A 6000-nucleotide genomic window follows, 5' to 3' on the forward strand; every position below is an offset into this window, starting at 1 on the left:
ATAAATGTTAGAGAGACTGGCATATCAAGTTAGCTTTTATTCCGAGAAAAGTAGAATATAACTAAAAAGACTCTTCCTTAGATGATAATGCCCATAAAATTTAATATTTTACCATTGTGAAATCTATTTTGTAGCTTTTTGTAAATAAATATTTCTTTTCTATTTGGGACTTGACAGTGGAGAAAAACTCTGTTCTAAATTTTCCAGTTTAATGTCCACTAAATATGAGAAACTTTTTACTGTGGACTGATCCCTCATTTCCAGTACCCAAATCTTGTCCATTCTGCTTTCCCAGTATCACTGATCCCTTTCTCCCTATACAAATTGCCACCTCCCCACCCCATTCAGGCTCTTGACATCTTTCTCATATAATTTCCATACCCACCTAAATGATCTCTCTAATCTTCTCTAATAAGATTCCTAAAGCACAGTTTTGAATATGTCAGCCCCACACTTACAAAGCACCAGGGACTCTCTATGGCCTTTGAGACCTAACATTCTATAGAGTCTAACTCCAACTTACCCCTCTATACATAAGAACATTGCTCTTCTCCACAAACTAGACAAACCTTCCTTCTCATAGTACCTGGCCAATACATTTCTGTCTACATGACTGTGTATTTACACAGGATGTTTATAACCTTGAAAATAACTCCCCTCTCCCCATCTCCTCTATGAAGTCTTCCCGGATCCTCCAACTTGCTAGTTCCTCCCCCCATTGAAAATGCTTTCAGCATGATTGTATGGATAGATGTGATTGCATATGTAGACATATGTATATATAAGTCTGTGTGCAAATTGATACACACATATGTTTTTCCTCAAAAGATGCAAACCCCCAGAAGACAGAGATTATTTTGTTGTTCTCTTTATAACCGTAACTCTTAGGACAACACCTGGAATGTAATAAGTACCTAATAAATTTTTGCTATTTGAATGATTGTTTCATAGTGATGATTTGCTTTTCATTCAAAGTCAAAATATTACTACTCCTATGTCAAAATCACAACTCCTCAGAGAAAGGAAGGGATCTCATCCATCTAATACAGTCTAGAGGACCATAAATCCCCTCTATGCAAAGTTACCTTTTCTAGAAAATATTCAGTGAGGGGGAACTCATCACTTCCTTTGACAGAACTTTTGCTAGCACTAATATAAGGGGGAGACTTCCTTAATGGATCTCTGGGTAATTTATATATACATATATTTGCTCCTAGTTCTACCTGAGGGGCAAGGGGGTGGTTGGTTAAGCAAGTCAAATATGATTGTTTTTGAACAAGTATTTGAGCATAACTATCAAGTACAATTTCCCTCCCCACAACCTACCAAGTCTTCCCTTCTCCAGGCTAAATATCTCCATTCAGTTCCTTCAAGTGATCCCCATGTGGCCTAAACTTTCAAGACTTGTTACATTTTAGCTATTCTTGGCCTCTCTAGATGTGTTCTGGCCAAGTTGGAGAACAGCAGAAATAACAATTTCCTGGTATTAGCTAATAGATCTTTCGCAATCACTTGCTTAGCACTTATCTAACTTATAGCATCTAGAAGTAAATGACCCAGTTACCATCCCCAAAGAGCTTCCATCTAAAGACAGAGACAAGATAAATATGTGCGGCATGTGAAATAACATGAGAACCTGCCTGATAACATTGAAGAAGAAGAATAACATGGGGTGGGCAATTTAGAAAACCAAGTTCTAGCTTTGGCCCTGTCATTAGCTTACTATTGATATATTATTTCTCTTGATCTCAGTGAATCAACTTTGAAACAAAGCAGTCCCAAAAGTTAATGTTAATGTGACTTAAAGAGAAACATAATAACTAGAATAAAAATGAAGATAGTTCTATTATGTACTTTCCTTTCCCAGACAAACCATGCCCAGAGGCATGAATTCTATTCTGGGAACTATTTTGGGGGGGGGAAAACACAGGCAAGAAAGGGGCACTGTACTATCTAGGACAGCTAGGTGGTGGAGGGGACAGAGCACTGACCCTGGAGTCAGAAGAACCTGAGTTCAAATCCAACCTCAGACACTTGACACTTACTAGCTGTGTGATAGTGGACAAGTCACTTAACCCTGATTGCTTCACATCCAGGACCATCTCCAGTCATCTTGATTCCTATCTGGTCACTGGACCCAGATGACTCTGGAGGAGAAAGTGAGGCTGGTGACTCAGCACAGCACCCCTCCCCCCAACTGAAATACAATTCATGTGCTTGTCATGGCATCACCTCCCTGTTGTCATGGTCTATTTTGGGAATGAAGGCCAAACATCATATCACTTAGCAGAGAAAATGATAAAAAAGGTACTAACAGGATAAATATAAAATAAAAATAAGTGTACCAAATAGTATAGCATCTAAATTCCTAAAGAAAAAGTTAAATGAATTATAGGAGGAAATAGAAAAGGATGACCATAACTTTCTCCTCCAAGAACTAAATAAATCTTACCACATAGTAAATGAGAAAGAAGTTAAAGAAATTACTATAATCTTAGAAAAGTTACTTATGAAGACCTCTGGAAAAATTGGATAGTAATAGAAAGCAATATAACTTTTTCTTAGCTATACATGACACCTTCACATTGTGAGATGATCAACTATGATGGACTTAGCTCCTCTCAGCAGTGATCAAAAATAACTCTAAAAGACCTGTGATGGAAATGCCATTCACATACATAGAAAAAACTATGGAATTTGAAAGCAGATCAAAGCATATTATTTTCACTTCTTTTTTTTTTTTTTAGATTTTTCAAGGCAATGGGGTTAAGTGGCTTGCCCAAGGCCACACGGCTAGGTAATTACTAAGTGTCTGAGACCGGATTTGAACCCAGGTATTCCTGACTCCAAGGCCGGTGCTTTATCCACTACGCCACCTAGCCGCCCCTATTTTCACTTCTTAAAACTTGTTTTATTGTTTCTCTTTCTAATGATTTTTTTCCCTTTAGTTTTTAGTCTTCTTTCACAATATTACTAACATGGAAATATGTTAAACATGACTGGACATATACAACCTATATTGTATTATTCATTGTAATGGGGAGGGTGGTAGAAAAATGTGGAACTCAAAAGCTTACAAAAAGATGAATCTTGAAAACTCTTTGCATATAATTGGAAAAAAGTAAAATAACATTCAGAGAAAGAAATGATGAGCAGGATAGTTTTAGAAAAATATTCTAAGTCTTATGAACTGATGTAAAGTTAAGTGAGCAGAATCAGCAGAAAATTGTGCACAGTAACAGTAATATTGTAGTGATGACCAACTGTGAAAGACTATGCTACTCTGATGAGGACAATGATCTAAGATAATTTCAAAGGACCCATAATAAAAAATGCTATCCATCTCCAGAGAAAGAACTGACGAACTATGAATACAGAGGGAGACACCATTTTTCAAATTATTTTTTTCATTTTTGTGCATTTTCTTTTGCAATATGACTAATATGAGAATATATTTTACATGACTTCACATCTTTTAATTGATATATTATTGCTTGCCTTCTCAAGGGGTAAAGGGACAAGAGGGAGAGAACTTAAAAAGCCCCAAATTTGAAAAGAATGATTGGTAAAATGTTTAAAGTAATTGGAAAATATTTAATAAAAGAAACAAAAATATTTGTAAATGGTGGTATTTTAGCTCTTTTTTTTAAATAAAAGGGAATAAAAATAGTAAAAGAGAGGTTAAAAGGGAATGCATTATAGCCATGGAAAGCAGTCAGTACAAAGGCACAGTATGTAAAATGGAGGACTATATGTGAGGAAAAGAAAGTAGTTCAGTATATCTGAGTAGTAGTATACGAGAATGGTAGTAATATATTATAAGGCTGGAAAGGTAGACTGGGTCCAGGTTTGGAAAGGTTTTAATAGTCAAAAAAATTATATATGATCCTAAAATTAAGAATGAGTTATTGGTGTTTGTTGAAAGGAAGATAACACAAGGGGCAGCTAGGTGGCATAATGGATAAAGCACCGGCCTTGGAGTCAGGAGTACCTGGGTTCAAATCCGGTCTCAGACACTTAATAATTACCTAGCTGTGTGACCTTGGGCAAGCCACTTAACCCCATTTGCCTTGCAAAAACCTAAAATAAAAGGAAGGAAGATAACATCATTTGACATTTTTTAGGAAAATTAGTTTGACAGCTGAATGGAAGATGGATTGGATTGGAGAGATATCTGAGGGGGGAGGAGTAATTTGAAGGCAACTATAATAGTCCAGGGAAGAGATGATAAGGACTTGAACTTGGGTAGTTCTGGTATGAGCAAGAAAAAGGGATAGATTGATTATATGAGGTGAGAGAAGCTAAGGATGACTCTAAGGTTGGTTGAGAAACTTGGGTGACTGAGAAGATGGTAGTAATCTACAAATAAATGGAAAAGTTCAGAAGAAGGTTGGGTTTGGGGTGGGGAAGATAATGAGTACTCTTTTAGACTTGGTGAGTTTCAGATGTCTATACGGAATCCAGTTTGAAGTGTCTAATGAGCAGTTGGTAATGTACAACTAGAGGTCCAGAGAAAGACTAGGATTGGATATGGAGATATAGAGATCATAAGCAATGAAAGCCATGGTTGCTGGTGAGTTTCCAAGTGAGAGAATACAAATAAAAGAGAGAAAGGGGCCAAGAACAGAGTAATTGGGGTACATGCCTGAGTATGATATGAATGAATAATCATCGAAGAATTAGGAATAAACAACCAATTAGGAAGAAATTCAAGAGAGAGAGAGAGAGAGCAGAGTCACTAAAACTTATTTAAAAAAAACTGAATATGCAGAAGAGAGCAATGAATATGTCAAATGCTGTTGGAGATCAAGAAGAATGAGGATTAAGAAAAGACCATAAGATTTGATTTTTTGCCTTTTGTGTCTTTGCCAGTGGCGCCATGGTCACCAGCAGCTGTACTGGAGCCACCCTCATAAATTTGGCCAGGGGTCTCTCGGTTGTGCCGCGTCTGTTGCAACCGCCATGGCCTGATCCACAAGTATGGCCTGAACATGTGCCGCCAGTGCTTCCGGCAGGACGCGAAGGACATCGGCTTCATCAAGTTGGACTAAGTCGTATTTCCAGACCTCTGCTTCATTAATTACTCTATCAGTGGCCACCATTGGATTTCAGCCTGTACAACTATTTGATCTACCCACCTGAAGATCGATTCTGTTGTGCCTGCTATGCTAATTTGTATACATAATTAAAAAAAGGTCATCTCAGTTATGACTAAAATTTAGTGTGAACTTATTGACCCTTCAACAAATTATGTGAAAATAAAAAATAAGATATTAAAAAAAATTGATTTTTTTTAGTTTTTTTTGGCAAGGCAGTGGGGTTAAGTGATTTGCCTAAGGTCACATGGCTAGGTAATTATTAAGTGTCTGAGACTAGATTCAAACTCAGGTCCTCCTGACTCCAGGGCTGGTGCTCTATCCACTGTACCACCTAGCTGCCCTCATTAGATTTGTTAATAAGATTCCTATCAACGGTTTATTTTTAGTTGCATTATAAGATTAAAAGCCAGATAGCAAAGAAATGAGACCCAGAAGAAAGCAGAGAAAGTGGAGACAACTAGTACAAATAGGATTTTGGCTCTGAAAGGTGAGAAAAACAGGGTGGTAGCTCTATCATCTAGTAACAAATGACAAAATGAAGGACTGATGGGGTAGGAAAAAAACTGTTAAAGGCCATCATATGTGATTCATTTTAAATTGGGTTGACACTTGGCAAAACTATAAAGTTGGCAAAGTATGTATTTGGGTGTATCTGATCTTTATTTCATCACCCTTTGCCTCTGATCTTAGAGATTCCTTCTTTTCCACCTATAGGATCCTCATACATTTATGGATTTCAAAACCTTTTACCACAACATACCACAAAGACCTATATTTCCTGAGGAAGAACCATGTTCATTCATATCATCAAGCTATTCTTTCTTCTCTACTTATGGTCCCTATCAACTTAATTAAACTCATGCATTTTTAAGGCCTACTATGTGCAAGGTATAGTCCTAGA

At 37.0% G+C, this 6000-nt stretch overlaps 1 pseudogene; it reads left to right on the top strand.

Moving 5' to 3' along the window:
- Positions 1-5077, top strand: part of LOC141498678 (small ribosomal subunit protein uS14-like) — a 65093-nt pseudogene extending 60016 nt beyond the window's left edge.
- Positions 5078-6000: the final 923 nt, after the last annotated feature.

Source organism: Macrotis lagotis, chromosome X (assembly GCF_037893015.1).
Source record: "Macrotis lagotis isolate mMagLag1 chromosome X, bilby.v1.9.chrom.fasta, whole genome shotgun sequence".
Classification (NCBI taxonomy): domain Eukaryota; kingdom Metazoa; phylum Chordata; class Mammalia; order Peramelemorphia; family Peramelidae; genus Macrotis; species Macrotis lagotis.